At 49.2% G+C, this 17926-nt stretch overlaps 1 protein-coding gene across 5 annotated transcripts in view; it reads right to left on the bottom strand.

Moving 5' to 3' along the window:
- The window catches only part of Ppara (peroxisome proliferator activated receptor alpha), a 64296-nt gene extending 46836 nt beyond the window's left edge, over nucleotides 1-17460 (bottom strand). Inside the window, exons 1-2 of one of the 5 annotated variants that reach the window (XM_031351908.1) lie at nucleotides 17450-17460; nucleotides 14960-15047 (exon numbers count right to left, since the gene is read on the bottom strand). The gene's annotated coding sequence lies outside the window, so the exon portion shown is untranslated. The other 4 variants (XM_031351902.1, XM_031351896.1, XM_031351887.1 and 1 more) reach the window with 4 other exon arrangements.
- Nucleotides 17461-17926: the final 466 nt, after the last annotated feature.

Raw genomic sequence — 17926 nt, 5'->3', positions numbered from 1 at the left:
TGGGCCCTCCCACATCAATCATTAACCAAGACAATCTCTCAGACATGCCCACAGTTCAACTTGATCAAGGCAATTGTTCAATTAAGTTTCCCTCTTCCCAAGTGACTTTGGGTTGTGTCATGTTGACAGTAAAAACTACCCAGGACAAACTATATTTAATTTTTTCCAACAATATCATCAGGTTTCTTAGCAGGTGCCTTGAATGTCTTTCTCAAATTTATCCCTAGGTATATAATATATGCTTTTAGTTTTTAATACACTGTTACAATGTATTTCAACATGGTTTCCATACACCACTTCAGTTCTGACCAGTTCCCCTATTACTAAGGTGTTGCATTGAGGAGACAAATCTGTTACCTCACTCATGAGCCAATATCACCATATGAGGAGCCAAAGTCCCTAGTTACCATTGGAGATCACTCTTTGTAGGGATGAACACATTTTGTGGCTTTTCACAGCCATGCTGGCATGGCATCCACATTATGGTATAACACAGAGCTGTCTCACTGCCCTAAAAGTATCCCACGCACGCTCACTGATGCACTTCCTCTCACTATCCAGACCAGGCCACCACTGTTTTTATTGGCTCCATTCTCTTGGTCTTTCCTTTACATCCTGAAGTCATAACCATACAGAACACCACCATTTCAGGGCTACAACATGCATGTGTAGTTGTAGTCTAATGGATGCCACTGGCCACAGCGCTGTCTGAAGGTACTGTCCTCCTTCACTGATACCTGCAGTATATGAATGAGATCCCTTGTACAGCCCCATATACATTTGACCAGTCTGCTTGGTTCAGGAGAGTCAGGGACCCTCTCTACCTGGTGAAAGGGTCCCTTGCTTTTCCCAACAGGCTAAGGATGTGAGACACTGCCCATCTTCTTTCACCAGTCCATTTAAACACATGCCCTTTGCTTATCTCTAGTCAGCTCTCTCCATTTTAAACTGGTCTGTCTTCATGCTGGGCTATAAGAGCTCTTTGTGGTTTTCAGGGTAGCGTTTTTCTCATACATGCTTTATAATTTTTTAAATTCCAAGTCTGTGGTTTTACTTTTCACTAAGTATCTTTTGATAAGCAAAAGTTGACAAATGTTCCCAGGACGTGTGAGTTTTATTTTTCATGTCCTATTGCATTGTCTAATGTTTCTAGACAATTCACAATGCTCAAGACAACTACATAATAAATCTGTGGCTATTTTACAGAGCTTTGAGCCTTTGCTGTTAGGTGGGAGGTATTTCCCAGATCCTTTCTCAGACTGAGGAGACTCTATTTGCATTTTTCTCTTTGGAATTTTGTCTAGTGCTTTACCTGCATTACAGCTTGTGTCTTTATCAATTCATAGTTTGAATTACACTGATCTTTCTCTTTCATTCCACCAGTTCTGTGAAATTCATAGATCAAAAATTTTACTTGATTTCTTTCCAAATATTTACTCAGTCACCTTGCATTCTTATGGGCTCCCTGAGCATGTGGCTATAACACATTGAACTTCTGCATACTGGTACATTTAATTTGCTAATATCTGAATATAATTTTTACCTCTTTGATCTTCTATTTTGTTTGCTTATTTGTTTGTTTTTTCCAAGACAGTATTTCTGTACATAACTCTGGCTATCCTAGAACTTACTCTGTAGACCAGTCTAGCCTTGAACCTAGGGATCTGTATGCTTCTCTGAGTGTTGGGATTAAAGGTGTGTGCCACCACGCCACTCAGATTTTTTAAAAATATTTTTAAAAAATGTATGTTTATGTGTATGGCATTTTGCCTGCTTGTACCACAGTACAAGCATCACATGCACAGGCCGGAAGAGGGCATCAGATCATTTATAACTGGAGCTAAAGATGGTTGTGAGGCACCATGTGGGTGTTCAGAATAGAACTTGGGTCTTGTGGAAGAATGGTCAACGTCCATAACTACCTCTCCAGCCCTATTCTTCTTTCATTAAGAACCTGGTACCTGGAGGTGTGAAGTGACTGTCCTCCCTGACTGGTTGAGTATCTTCTTCCGTGTCATGCAAACCATCAGTCTAGAATTCAAAGGGTTGAAGTTTGGACTTGCCACTGGTACACTGTCCTTTGCATCCCCCCTCCACTCCTTTCCTAATTTCATGTGTGTATGGCGTGCATGCATGTTTTTGTATGTGTGGGGGTCCATGTGTGTGCATGCATGCATGCATGTACATGGGACCATATGTGTGCATGTATGTGGAAACCTGACATTGTGGTTGGCAATCATTCTCAATTGCTTCTCTGCCTTTTCATTGAGGCAGGGTCTCTCAATCGAACCCAGAACTCATCCATATGTCTAGTCTCACTAGCTAGCTTGCTCTCCACTTTCTGAGGCTAGCATGATGGCTGGGCTGCCGCTCACACCAGGCATCTATGTGTGCTCAGGGGCCAGTGCCCCATTCTTGCAGGTCAATAACTTTCACCACTGAGCATCACTCAGCCCCTACCCTTTGACCACTGAGCATCACTCAGCCCCTACCCTTTGACCACTGAGCATCTCCTCAGCTCCTATCCTTTGACCACTGAGCATCTCCTCAGCTCCTACCCTTTGCCTTTTGAGGTGGTGAATAGCATTGTGAATCCCTTCAGCGTGTGGAAGCTGCTTCCTCTGGCTTCACACGACAGTCACTTCCTCAGTGTGTGTGAGAAACGGCCCTCAGCACACCTCCAGCAGTGGCTGGCTGTTCTCCCACAGTTCCTGCCATGGTCCCCTCTGACATCACCACTGGCTTCCTCTCTTCTCAATTACTGTGGCACATGCATCTCCCTGGGACTGCTCCTCTACCGTTTACTATTATATTTTAGTTAGTGTACAGAATACTGGATTTCATTGCCACATTTCACCCACATATAATTATTCCTTGTGAGTTTCCTCACCATACTCCCCATCCCATGCACTTGCCTCTCATCCCAAATGCTCCTTCCTCCGTGCAGGTCATGTGTGTGCTTGGATCCTGATTCCTCTTGTGAGGGGAAATATGGGCTATTTTGCCTTTCTAGCCCTCCCATTAATTTCTCTTTCCCCTCTCCACTCTCTTTCAATCCCGTCCTTTCCTGTGGAGCCTCTCCCATCTTCCATATCATGTATACTTCCATATCATCTATGTTTTTAAATACAGACCCTTCATAAGAGAAAGCATGCATCATCTGCCTTCCCAGGTCTCATTTCACTTGCACAATCATTTGTTGTTGTTGTTTTGTTTTGTTTTGTTTTTTGAGACAGGATTTCCCTTTGTAGACCTGGCTTTCCTGAAACTCGCTATGTAGACCAGGCTGGCCTTTAGCTCATAGGGATCTGTCTGCCTCTGCCTTCTGAATGCTGGGATTAAAGATGTGCACTGCTGCCACCACCATCACCAGGATTACACAGTGATTTTTCAGGTCCATACATTTTCTGACAAATGGCAAAATTCCACTCCTCTTAGTGACTAAATAAAACCCCTTTGTCTGTATACCTATTTCTTTATCTGCTCATCTGCCAATGGGCCTCTAGGGGTAGACTGATTCCTTATCTTGGCTGCGGTCCAAGTGTTTCTGAGCTATACTGCCTGAGAGTCCTCTGGGTGTTTAGCTGGACCATGCATGCACACACACACAGAGTAGTTCTATTTTTAGCTTGGGAGACATCTCCACACTGGTCCCCTCGATGGCTGCCCCAGTCGACCCTTCCACTAACAGTGTGTGACTTGATCTTGCCTCACAACCTCGTTAGCACTTAATCTTGTTTTTTTTTTCTTCCCGAAGCCACTCGGATCAACCTGGATGAGACAGAAACTTGATGCCATTCTGATTAACATTTCCCTGATGGCTAACGATGGTGGACAGGTTTTACATATTTATGGCTAGTTCCTCTTTTTCTTTTCCAGTTTTATGGAGCGCATCATGTGCCTTTATCAGTGGGCCATGAGGAGACTGTGCAGCTGCATGTCTGCTGTCTGTGCATGATCTCAAGGAGAGGGCCTCAGATCCAATCACAGAGTGACTTTGAAACTGGCCAGGAATCCATGAACACCAGCACACACTCTCCTTCCTCTCTCTCCAGGGCCAGAAGGTACCACACTCCCCACCTTCCTGCTCCCCTTCCTCATCCCCTGCCCCTTTTCCTTCTCCTCATCCCTGCCTTCTCCATCCATTCACACCCTAAGAAGAGAGCATGTTAGCTCTCCCCCCACACCAGCCTCATGCAGGGAAGGGGCAGCTGCCATACTAAGCCATAATAGCAACCCTGAACATCTCACCCCTGTCCTGTGCAAGGCCGTTGTGACCTGCAACCACATCAGCTTCTGACCCTCAGCATGACTAGTCACAGCCTCTCACTTTGGCCATCACTAGCTCCCTGCCAGGTCCACAGTTAAGGATGAACAGTAACCTCAAAGTTCCACACCTTCCCGAGGGAGGGTCAGCTGCCCGCACATTGTGGGCTTGGAGGCAGAAGCCGTGAGAGGCCATGATAATAGCTCCAGAGCTGTCTGCATCCAGAGCTCAGACCCTTTCATCTTGTTCTCTCCCATGGCAAAGGGTTCTGTAGTGAGCTTGGGGTATGTGTGGGGAGGGGTGTCTTGTGATCAGTTGGTCTGTGTTCCTCACAGAAGTGTTCAATATCAACTCACTATACCTTAGAGATGGATGTTATTTGCAAATGAGTCACCAATAAGAAGGTTAGAGCAAGTTCGTGGCGGTGGAGGTTAGGCCTAAGGCAAAGCAACCGACATCTTCATCAAAGAGGGGAAACACGGGTCCAGGGAGATGGCTCAGCAGTAGACAGGCTCCTTGTGCTAGCCTGATGTCCCAATTGCTATCCTCAGAACCACATTAAAAAGTGGGATTCAGTGGGGCTGTTGTTAATAATGCCAGCTCTCCTCTGGTGGAGGAAGTAGAGACCAAAGAATCTTGGATAGCTTTCAGGCCATCTAGCTTGGAGTATACACTTTACAGGAACTAACAAAGGAGAGCCCATCTCCACAGAGTGGATGGCCAGAATGGACTCCCCCAGCATTGTCCTCTGACCTCCACACGTGCACCCTCGCACACATGAATGTGCACAGACATACACGTATACATATGTATGCACAAAAGACATTAAAGCAGGAATGTGGCCACAGACTGAGGATGGATGCTTTCTGAAGAGAAAGGAAGACACAGCGGGGCCGCCCTGGCAGGCTACGGAGCAGAAGGGCTGCGGCCATCATGGATGCTAGAGAAACAAGGACCTGCATAGGCATGCAGCTCTGCCAGCTGATCCAGATGTCTACCTCCTGAACCAGAAGAAACCCCTATCCTTGGAGCCCACAACTGTAGCCCTAAGTTCTGGTACCCCAGAAGAATAGTCCTACAGAGACAGAGATGGCAGCCATCCTGAGACCTAGGGTGGGCCCCAGGGGAGAACTCTTAACTCCTGCCAGCTGGAATCTGAGATGCTGCAGAAGATGTGGCTGAGGTGAAGGCAGAGGAGTGCCAGGGACATGCAGTGTGGGAGAGAGAAGTGGAGAGGTTGGTGTCAACAGCAGAGTGGCCACTCCAATCAGGTCAAACCTTAGCTAACGTCTAGCAAGAAGAAAGGGATCTGGTAGGTTTCTCAAACCTCCAAGAACTGAGGACAGACAGATTTCGCGCTATGTAAGTGACATAGCCATCTTAACAGCCCGATCGTCCAAGCAAAAGTAAACCCCTCAGATCCACCTCACTGCCTGGGTCCCATGCACAAGGACGGGCAACCAGGGTGCCCTATCCTGAAACGTCAGTGACCAGCTCTGCTTCCATGTGATCTAATGAGTTTAAGGCACCCCCCCAATACAATACAGATCTCCTCCCCATGCCCCAAACCCACCAAGCAAATCAAGGAGTAGCCTGGGCTCACATCCATTTTAGATTCTTCTAAAATGGCCTAGACGAGAGGCTTGTATTTGTCTAAGAACCATTTACCTCATGCAGGCCAATCAAGCTGAATGGTGTGGAGCCTGCCATACCCCAAAGCTGGTTCTTACCCTCCCAGGCTCCATCTCAGGAAGCCACTGACCTGCTGGCCAGAGGAAGACGGTCACTGCTCTGAGGCTGCTGGACCCCTCCAAGGCAGGAAGGGGATAGGCAGGCGTGGTGATTAAATGGCCAACGCTTCCTGAATATCGGTCATTAGATTCCCGATTAGAGTTAATAATCACCCAAGATTAGATCCCGCCGGCCGATGTGGGTCAAGAGGAGTTTAGCTCAGCACATAAGACTTTGAGATCACGATGAAAGACCTGAAAGTGGGCTCTGCGGATTCGTGAAGTTTTAGTGAGTTTACTTTTCCTTCAACTTCTTCTAGCTAAGGGAAATTCCAGATTCTGGGACAAATGTGCTCTGCTCTGTAGTCACTGTTAAGTCCTGTGCAGGCATCCCTGAAGGCCCATTGGACCCTCTATGCAGGTCCACACCACAGGTCAGGCTTCGTTACCCACCTGCCCCTCCTGGTAGCCCGGAAGAGGGACCGCAAAAGCAAAGCTGTGGAAGGGAAGAGTGATCCCTGCTGGATTCCAAAGGAGGCAGAATGAGTAGAAGCAGAGATTCAAATCACCTCTGAGCATGTGATGGGCAAGAGTCCTGTATCCAGGGGTTGGGGAGATGGCTCGGTAGTAATGTGCCTGCTGCACAGGCAGAAGGACTGATCCCCAGCTCTAGATACACATAAAATCTAGGCACACAGGCATGTGTCTGCAACCCCAGCACTGCAGGGGCAGAGCTAGGTGAATTCCTGAAGCTACTTGGTAAGTCAACCTCACCAAATCAATAAGCTCTAGATTCCAAGTGAGATCCTGTCTCAAAAACTAAGGTAAAGAGGGCTAGAGAGATGGTCCAGCAACTTCCCAGCACCCACACCAGGTAGCTTGTGACTGCCCAAGACTCGAGGAAATCCAGTGCCTCTGGCCTCTAGGTATTCCTACATATGGAACACGCACACACACACACACACACACACACACACACACACGCATGAACACACTTGCATATATACACAAGCATGCAAACATACAAGCACACACACATGCATGCACACACACATGCACAGATTTAAAACAAAATAAACCTTTTTTTATAAAAAGAAATAAGATGGCAAGCAATTGTGGAAGATACTAGGCACTGACTTCTGGTTTCCATGTGTGGATACGTGCGCCTACACACACACACACACACACACACACACACACACTCACACGTACCCATTTTCTAGGAGCATCATGAAGACTTTAGGAAGGATGCAGCATCGGATGCAGCCTTGAAGAAGTCTCAGATAGATAGAGTCACAGCTTGCTACCGAGCTGGGTGGAACATGAGCAAGGAGTATACAGCTTCTTGCAGCTATAGGGGTCTCGGGAGAGCCACTTTCCTCAGCTTACATGGGAACAGACATACCATACACAAAGGAACACACACATATACATATGCACGCACACACATACATATGCACACACGTGCACATACACATGCGCTCACACAAGCACACACATGTGCATATGAACATTCATGCTTTGACAGGAGGGCACCTGACATTCATTCTGTCAGGAGACTAGGAGGAAGTCTCCAACTGAGATCTGAAGGGAACAGATCCTGGGGACAAGGGAGGACCTGGACGATCCATGAATTCTTCACCTATGAAAGAAGCAAAGGGTGGGGAAAGAACTCTTAGATGGCAGAGTAGAAAATGTCGGTCCTGGGTGGTCCTGTCTGTGCCTTTCTGGTCACCACCGAAACTCATGAGTGTCTGATGCATAGTGGAAAAGAGCTAAAGTAAGCCAGCATGTATAGGGCTCTTACAGCCTGCCAGGCAGAACCGTCTATGAAAAGCGCTGGTATTCATCCCATTAATGGCCAAGGAAACTGAGGGACAGGCCAGGTGAAAGCTACTAAATGATGGGGGAGACCCTGTCACTTGTCTTGGCCTCAGTACAGTCCAACTGGGGACAGTAAGTGAGACGGTGTGTGTGTGGGGGGGGAATCAAGGAGAGGGGAGAGTGCAGGGTGGCTCAGGATAAGACATGCAGAGCTTGAGAGTCATGGCAAGGCCACAGGGGAGGTGGATGGCAACATGCAGCGGGCTGGCAAGAGGTGGGGGGACTGGCTAGGTCCAGAAGACTAGCCCTGAGAATTCTGAAAAATCGCAAAGCCCACGTTACCAGGTCTTTTGGTAATTTTCCTTTATGTGTCTAAATCAGATGCTCTCAGAAAACACTGGGGTGTGGATGTGCTCATCTTATGCCACAAAGCACATTACCATCTCTCCAGGTCTAGTTTGCAGTGACCCCCTTACAGTGAGGCGTCATTTCTTGAAGAGTCTCTACCAAGCCTCCTTTCACATGTGGGCAGGTAGTGTTTTAAAATACCCACTGGAAGATGCTTTCTTCCATGAGAAAAGCCCTCTCTAGGTTCATTCATTTCTCAAAAGAGCATAATTCATTGTAGGATTGTACTTTCTTCGTCAAGGAAGTCCTGCCTGGAGTCTTCCTTCTGGCTCCCATTTCTACAAGTCTCTGACTCTATTGCTTTTGAGATTATCAGCTGCCCTTGAGCATGGTTAAATATTCACCTCCATTAGACTTCTGCCCTAGACACTAAAAGCTACCTTTATTAGATTCATCCAAGTAGAGAATAGGGCAGGGAAAAAAGCTGATAATGTTTGGTCTGTAGAGTAAAAGAAAGCCACCTGTGTGTCACTTTTCCCTCTGAATCCTGCTAAATTCCCGCCCGCTGTCTACACACAAGCCTGGGACCCTGCAAGGAGAAGCCTGACTGCTCCTAGAAGGAAGCCATCCACCTGAGGCTTCCTCTGTCACTACTGCCATCCTCGGGGCTAAGAACTGCAACCTTCCTAGCAGCCTCCGCTTACCAGCCCAGATGTACACTCCCACCTCCTCTTTCGAGGTCCCATGTGGTTTCCAGGTCTGGTGGCAAGGGTGGGTGCCCTTTGTCCACTACCTTGGGTTCACCCTCTCATTGTTCACCCTATCCTGCTTCTGAGTGTTCTCACTATGACATAACACCCTCATGCATCTGAAATCGCCTCTGCTTTGGCTCAATGCCCCAGACACTGCCAACATTTCCATCCCACATCCCCTTTGTTATTGCTGTTAGAGAACTTGCAGCAATCCCCCTGCCTTAGATTCCCAAATGCGGAGGATCATAGGCGTGTGCCTCCATAAGTGGCTTCGTCCCACGTTGATCACTTACTTGCACATGAGCCCTCCCAACTCTGTCTTTTGAAGAACACTGGCTTGGCGCATGTTTAGACACTCGGACCCCTTTCTTTGCTGCACACTTCCTTCTCACACCCCCTTTCTTCCTGGGGTGTATGCACCTACACATCTATGCTCACCTGAACTCTTTCAAAAGGGACATTCCTCTGTCAACACTCCACAAGCAGGCAAAGCTTGTTTTTATGACTTCACAACAACAGCAATAGAATGTCTTTCCTAATGGGAAACACATTGAACAAAGCGTAATTTTTGGAGGAGAGATAATGGAGGTCACAGTCTGAAATTTCAAGGACTTTAGGCTCCTGCCCGGGAAGCAGCAGGCAGGGGGAAGTGAGCCAAGCATCTGGCCACATCTGCAGTATTTTCAAAGTATGTGTATGAGTGTGGGGTGGGGTGGGGTGGGGGAGACAATGATAATACTTGAGCAAAATGCTTCCCTAAGCCGTGAAGCCCAAGGGCACCGCTGCCACACACTGCCCAGCTGATCCCCGTGGTCAATAACTTTTACCTACTCAGACCCACTGCAGACCCCATTGCAGCCAAAGTTCAAAGTTCTCAGGCCAGATTACTCTCTAAAGCATCATTCTTTATGCACAGGGACAGAAAGGGACCGGGTGGAGAATAAGACCCTGCCTCAGTTATCGAGCCATGCCATGGAGTCTGGACTGCAGCAGGGCAGCTGGGGATTCCAGACATCGGAAAACAGGGCTCTTGTGTTGACAAACCATTAGACATCCGCACAGAAAAGCTACCTAGAAGACACAGCTAAAAGCTCTTCCAATAAAATTCGTCTGCATTTAGTATGGTGGGGACAGGGAAATGCCTGCTCTCAGGACACTAAGATTTGTTCGCTGCTGCGTGAGTGAATCTTATGTTTTTATAAGGCATCTTGTTTCACCATGAATGTTCACATAAAGCCTGCTGCTATTGTCTTGGTCTGTTTCAGAATTGGGCACGCCCACCCACCCGTCTCTAATTACTAGGTCTCTCCCTTGATACTGGTCGCATGTCACCTCAGAGTAGTTATCATAGAACCACAGACTCGTTCAGTTACAGATGGCTGTCAAAAGCCCGAGGGCCCTCACTTCCGACCTTACACCAATCTTGACTTGTTCACAAGTTTCAATGACCTTTGGGACAATTAACCATTCTGCACTCTCCCCCTGACTCTCAGGATCCAGAATGATGCTTTTTTCAAAGCCTTTCTTGTGTTCTCCAAGCAGGAAGAGTGAAGTAAGGGGATCCATTTAGAAATGCTTGCCCCCTCTTATTTCCAAATGTCTTAACATCCAGCAAAATAAAAGCAGTCTGATGGGTGCTAATTTAATTTCTCCAGTTTCTCCGGAGAATATACATCCCATGCAAGATCCTTAGCCCATTAAATGCAAATACTTCAGAACTTAGGAGATGGCTTGGTAGTGAAAACACTGGCTGCTCTTCCAGAGGACCTGGGTTCGATTCCCAGCATCCACATGGCAGCTGACAGCCATCTGTGACTCTAGTTCCAGAAGATCCAATGCCTTCTTCTGGCCTCCATGGGCACTAGGCATGCATGTGATGCATAAACATACATGTAGACAAAGCACTCATACATAATGATGATGATGATGATGATGATGATGATGATGATGATAATAAATGTTACAAATCACAAAACTTTACCCACATTTTTTTTCAGGCATGTGTTTGGCATTTGAATCCATGGTCTTGAAGTAAAAAATATATATATATAGCATTTTGTTTAAACAGATCCTCAGGTTTTCTAGTTTTAAAAAAGTCTATTTCACACACACTAGCTCCCAAATCTAGAGATAATTACAAACACACTGTTTTGATTGCAACCATCACACCTTAATCTGGCTGCCACGGGAACCACATCCTGGGCATGGGGGGAGCTGCCAACCGTGAAGATGTATCCCACAGTAGAGATGAGGGTGCAGCATTTGCTGGCTCTGAGATGCCTGCCTTTCCAAATAAGTGCTCCCACACACAAGTGTACATGGCAGTGAGTTCTTGCTGGTCTCAATTCTGCCAACCTTTTACATATTCAATGAGATTCTACAAGTCCCTACAAAACCCTATGGTGCTAGTAGATCAACAGTAAACAGATCCAAAACCGCCATCCCAACCCCCCCGCCCCCATGTCCCTACGCCGGCTCATTGAGAAAGGCAGATTCTCCAGGAGCCATAGTGACAGGCAATACCTAGACATGAGCTCCAGTAAGCTGCAGGGGGGGTGCCTCTTAGTAGGTGTCTTAGTAGGTTTCTATTGCTGCCATGAAACACCATGACCAAAAAGCAAGTTGGAGAGGAAAGGGTTTATTTGGCCATGGAAGGGTACTGCTTACTGGCTTGCTCAGCCTGCTTTCTTATAGAAACTGGGACCACCAGCCCAGGGATTGCACCACCCACAAGGGCCTGGTAAGGTATTGAGAAAATGTCTTACAGCTGGATCTCATGGAAGCATTTCCTTAACTGAGGCTCCTTTCTCGCTGATGACTCTAGCTTGTGTCAAGTTAACACACAAAACCAGCCAGTACATAAGTTCCCCCAGTATGGTGTAGTCTAATGGATGTCTGACCTTGTTGACATTGCACCATTATATCATCTACATAGGCACTAGGTTACGCTCATAGCTATTCTGGTGAACACATGGCCTGCTGGCCATACATCGGGCACCCTGGGAGATGCACAGGAATGAGAACGCGTGGCAAGACGTGTCTGCCATCATCAAGTCCTGGGGTCACATTCACATTCTAAGCTAACAGGGATCTCTTGGGAGGATCTTACTGATCAGCCTTTACTGATAGAGGGTTTCGAGCTGAAATCTCATGGGAGATTATGGGAGGGTAGCGAGGGAGTATCTTTCTCAAACTCTCTGAGAGTTCAAAAAGCCTTGGCAACAGCACATTGGCTTGGAGTAGGGGAGACACAGGTGTCCCAGAGCCCCAGCTGCCCTGACAGCTAACTGAAGGAGTTCAGTGTTCTCGGCCACTGCTTCTCAGCTCCACAACCCCTCCAAGGTGATCTAAAGAAGTACACTTTCTGTTGAGAAGCGGCAGTTTAGGGAGTTGGACAGAGGTCGGTGGCCTAGCAGGTGGCAGCTGAGAGACGGGGGTGGGGGTGGGGGGAGACCCCAAATGTCATAACAGAATAACATTGTGCCTTTCTTGGTGTATCCAGGTGCTTCTTCAATGCAAACTTTTCAGCATGCCTTCACCCTATACAGATCCCAAAGCAGCTCAGCTCAACTGGGAAGACTTTGCTCAGGAGCATGGGCTCCACCGTGTGAAGTGCTCACACTCTCGCTGGACAATCACCACCTCTTAATGCTCAGCCACCGACGCATGCGTGCGCGCGCACATACACACACACCTTCAAAGAATGAGGACATCCACACAACAGTGTGGAAAGCCACATGCACGGAGCTCCTTTCCGCAGGAAGCCTGAGGCACATACGCAACAGAAACGTTCTCGAGGGAGGCTTCTACTGAAAACCCACTTGCAGCTAAGGATAAACCTCACCATAGCTTATGCTGTGAACTTGCCGTTTCAGGCTTGATGTTCAACAACCCAACCAGAACAGAAACCTTACAAACCCCACCACTGCCCGGCACTATATCTTTCAAAACAGTGCCTATCAAGCTGCCAACATCAGAAATATAAACAGAGACCTTGTCCCTTCCACCACCCAAAGAGGACCTTCAACAGGCCACAGCTTTAGCTGTGATGTCGCGAAGTCACGGCAAGCATCGGCCACCGAGAGCATCATCATCCCACACAGAGGCTGTGCAAGCAAACGGGGAAGAAGAGTTGCTGCAGTTAAAATTTATTAACAACAAGCAAAGACACATTTCAACTGATGTTTTAGTAAGATCTTCTCCAATGATATTATAAAAACACAAGTAATCAGCCAGGCAGTGGTGGCGCACACCTTTAATCCCAGCACTTGGGATGCAGAGACAGGCAGATTTCTGAGTTCAAGGCCAGCCTGGTCTACAGAGTGAGTTCCAGGACAGCCAGGGCTACACAAAGAAACCCTGTCTCGAAGAAAAAAAACACCACAAATAATCATAACATTAAAAGGGAAGACCGGGGTCCTTAGTCACAAAAGGGTAAGACATCCATTCCCATGCTCCATTCTTCATCTTTTAACCACCTTGAGGATAGTTGTAAATTTCTCTTTTTTTGTTTGCTTCTTTGCTTTATTGTTATTATTGTTTGCTTTATTTTTTTAAGAGAGGGTCTCATTGTGTAACACTGGCCAGCCCAAAACTCTGTGTGGAGACCAAGCTGTCCTTGAACTCACAGAGAACCTCCTGCCTCTGCCTCCTGAGTACAAGGATTAAAGAATGTGTCACTGTGCCTGGCTATTGATTTGTTTTTGAGACAAGGTTCCATGTAGCCTGGCATAGCCTCAAACTTATCATATTTTTTTTCTGTCCTGCCTCTGTCTCCCCAGTGCTGGGATTATAAGCATGGGCCGCAGCACACCTGGTTTATGAAGGGCTGAGGATCAAACCAATGGCCTTGTGCATGCTAGGCACACACTCCAACTAAGGTACAGCCCTAGCCTTCATGTTTATTTCTTTCTTCTCCTCACCCTCCAGACAAGGTTTCTCGGTGTAGCCAGGGCTGTCTGGGAATTAAATCACTATGTAGACCAGGCTGGCCTCAAACACTTGCCTCTGCCTCTGGAGTGCTGAGAGTAAAGGCATGCACCACCATCACCAGGCTTCAAGTTTCTTCTAATTCTAGCATGGAACTTAGTCTCATGAGCAAGTCCATGGCTGCCTTGTTTATGGATGGCACAGTAGCCCCAATCCTGGGAAGCTATGCAATAAGCATGAATCAAATAAATGAATTATATATTAATATATGTCTACATATGCATTGGCTTTAAATGCACTGTATTTAAATCTAATGAGTTATTAGGCAGGCAGTTGAAGCAAACTACATTGTTTTTCACATTCACATGAAAATATTTTTCTCAACTTAATATTTAATAAAACAAATTAGAAACATGCTTTTTTTTCTCTCATTCTCTTCTCACCCCTTACATACACACACATACACACACACATAAATACACACATACATACAACACACTCTTTAGAACTCTGCTTATAGTCTTGACAAACATAAGTTAAAAAGAACTACTTCAGCTTTCAGAACTTTGGGAACCTGAGGTGGGAATATAAAGAGTTCAAGGCTAGCCTCTGCTACATAGCAAGTTTCAGGCTAGCATGGGCTACATAGCAGGCTCCTGCCCTCCTAACAAACTATGAGTCTGCTGTGCTTCCATACATGTTCAAGAGGTTGAAAAGAAACACTTTGCTTTCCACTGTCAGTCTCCCAGGCCCACTGGCTCTGGACTTTCATATGGTCACCCAGTAATGGTCATCTGGCAGTTTCTTGGGGGCCGTCCCTGCCCTGGCTAATGATGAAACTAACCGACTATTTAGTTGAATTAACATGAAGATAGCGAAGAGACAGTTTTATGAGGCGGTTTATAAGCCAGTCAGTAACACCATTTCTAACGCAATACCACCTCTTTTTAAACTACACCCCATTTACCTGGCTTCCCAAGCCTCCCCAAAAACATTTACTATTTCACCACAAAATAACCACTACCTAAGCCCTGTTGCTAGTCTGAAGTGCAACCGAAGACAGCGTTTACAGTATTCCAGTCTGGAAGCCATCCATCAATTCTCTTTACCTGTGATGACAACGTTGCGTTCCCGAGCTTGACCAGCCACAAACGTCCGTCCGTTCACAGGGAAGGCAGGGCCTTGAACTTGTCTTGGCTGTAGAACGTTAGGGAAGGAATCCGTTACAATATGTTCTCTGGATCCCCCCCAACTCTCCACCACCTTGGCAAAGTCACTGTGACCCTGTTGCCTGCAACCACTACAGTGTCCCAGGGTCGCCCAAGAAGGTTCTGTGCTCCTCCCCCAAGGAGAGGAGGGGCCTTTCTGGTGGTTTCCTCAGAGGAAGGGAGTGGGATAGGGGTGGGGGTGGGTGAGCACCCTGGTGGCAGAGTGCCCCCCAAAGACATTATATACCAACGTGGATTTTCTTTAGAAAGAATCTTAACATTCCTTCCTTAAAAAAAAAAAAAGTTTGGGGAAAAGGAGAGGTGCTAGTTATTTCAGGCTAGTTGGAGTGAGTATTGGGGCGGTCACCCTCCCGACTAGGACACAGACACTCCCGGCTCCCTTTATCCATATCAGGCCAGCCGCGCAGCCACGCAGCCACAGGCACAGAGGAGACTAAAGCTGGCCCCACACAGGACCCGCTGTGGCACTGGGCTCTGGAGGGCAGAGACATAGGGTAGGTTTGGCATAGTCTCTACCCTACTTCTGGGGTCTGCCCACATCGCCCCACTAAGGTCAGGAGCAATGAGGAAACTGGTGTTCAAAGAGGGTCCGCTGCTGGTGACTCGAACCCACCCACCGGCGTTTCTCAGATTCCCCAGCAATGGCTAGGCTCAGTGACCCCAGAATCAGTCTGTCGGAGGGCCTCGAGTTACCTCGCCTCTAAGATCCCCGAGGGTCTCAGGAAACGCCTCTCGGTGAGTTACGCCCAAATGCACCACGCCGTGGGAAGGGAGCGCCCCGATGTCCCCGCCCGTGTGCCCTCCCCTCCAGGGGACAACCAGAGGACCCAGCGTCACTCCAGTTCCAGGACTCCACGAACCCTCCAGCCCCAAAACAGCTGCGAACACCAACGTTCGGAGCCTGCACAAGGCGCTCGAGGGTACTCGAAGTGGCGGACAGTTCCGCTGGCCCCAAAAGTCGCACGCTTGTGCCCTCCTAGCGTGTGCCCTCGCCAGTGGCTGTGGGTCTCCAGACCCGCGCCCCTGGTCCGCGCGCATGCGCCACCGAGCCCCTCCCCTCCCTGTCCACCCACCTCACTGTCCCGGGACAGGGGACGCCTGGCTCCCGCCCTCTCGCGTGCCCTCCAGCCCCTGGGCACCTGAGGCTGCGCTCCGCCTGCAGGTCTGCAGGGCCAAGCGCGCCCGGGGAGGCGGCGCCAGGAGGGGCGAGAGCGGCTGCCTCCGCCCCCGTCACCCCTGTCGTGGGGCCGTAGCGTCCGGGGCCCCGGCCCGGCACCGCCTACGCGAGCCCGTGCCAGCCGCGCCCCCACGACACGCGCCGCCCCTCGGACGTCCCCTGCGGGGTCCCGCGGCGAGGTGACCGCCCCGGAAACCCCACCCCCTAGGCCCGGGCCGCGGCTCAGGACTAGACACACCCCCCGGACGGCAGCGTCTGATTGGATGCTGCGGGGGAGGGCGGGGCCTAAGAGGCCCGGGGCAGATCTCCTGGATGCCCATTTAGTGCCTCCGGGCCCGGGCATCCGTTGGTAAACTGAGGCTGGCTAGGTGAAAAGACTGCCCAAGGTCACCCGACGGGCGACAACAGCCCAGTGGGAAGGGTGCGCCCCAGCGCGCGCGTCATCCTGCTCCCATCCCCGCGCACCGGCCGGGACTGAAGTTCAAGGCTGAGGGTCTGGGTAGAGCTTCCCGCCGGGCGCCCTGGATGAACTGGTCTAGATCGCCGAGCGCTTGCCCGGAGTCCCGGGAGTTCGTGGGGTGGCGAGCGAGCAGGCGGGATCTGATCTTCAGAGCCCCAGGATGAGAAGTGGGGAGAAAAGAAGAGCGAGCTGGGGCACGCGGCAACAGGTGGCCGAGGTGCCAGGGTGGGTGTGGCGGGCAGGGAAGGCAGAGGCTGAAGGGCATAGAGGACGGTCGCAGGGAGGCGCCGCCGCTCCGACCCTCCGCCTCTGCCCCGCCCCGGGCCTCGCGGCCCCTCTGCGTGCGCTTTGGGGCTTGAGGGGCTGAAGGCCCAGCTCAGGCACTGGGGCTCTGACAAATGACAGCGCAGGGGGCAGGCTGTGATCTGGAGCAGCCGCTTTGTTTGTGTCGCCTCTGGATCTCCGATCACAGAATGCACATAGCCCCCGGGGGTGCCAACGCCTCAGGACGCCGCTCCTTTGGGAACGAAATGTGTGCTATGCCAGCCCTCCTGTCTGTCCTCACGCTGGGCCTGCCACTAGGCTATTTGTGGCGATGAACGCCCAGGAGAGCCTACTAGGGAAAGGAAACTTTCAGCACACATCTCCTCCTTACTCTGGGAACGGGAGACCAGACCCTACGGCCACATTCAGGAACGCATTTTAAACCCACCTTTGCTGATCAGCTTCATACCTGTGGTGAACTTTGGCCCCACCTACCAGACACCTACAGAACGTTCCCTACTTGTCTACTGGCAAGCCCTCCTTTTCTTGCAAGCGCTGGCCAGGAAATAGCTACTGTTTGTGTTATGCGTCGAAGCTTGCAAAACTGAGACCCTGGGGATGGTTGAAGGGGTAAAGGGGCTTGCTACCAATCCTGATGATCTGAATTCCATCCTGGGGACTCACACGGTGGAAGGAAAGAACCAACTCCTTCAAGTTGTACTCTGATCTCTTCCACATGTACACACACACACACACACACACACACACACACACACACACGCACACATACACACACATCAGCCGCTCTGCCACATACAATAAAAAATGGAAAAATTAAAAGACCTTGCAAAGTGACCTGTCTATATGTTTTCCTGGAGGGCCCAGGGGATAGTCAAAGACAACATTAGTCCATTGTCCTACCCTGGCCTGTATATAACAGAGAGCA

Source organism: Mastomys coucha, unplaced genomic scaffold, assembly GCF_008632895.1.
Source record: "Mastomys coucha isolate ucsf_1 unplaced genomic scaffold, UCSF_Mcou_1 pScaffold11, whole genome shotgun sequence".
NCBI lineage: Eukaryota > Metazoa > Chordata > Mammalia > Rodentia > Muridae > Mastomys > Mastomys coucha.
The sequence above is the reverse complement of the archived record's forward strand: the minus strand, read 5'-3'. Positions and strand labels throughout refer to the sequence as shown.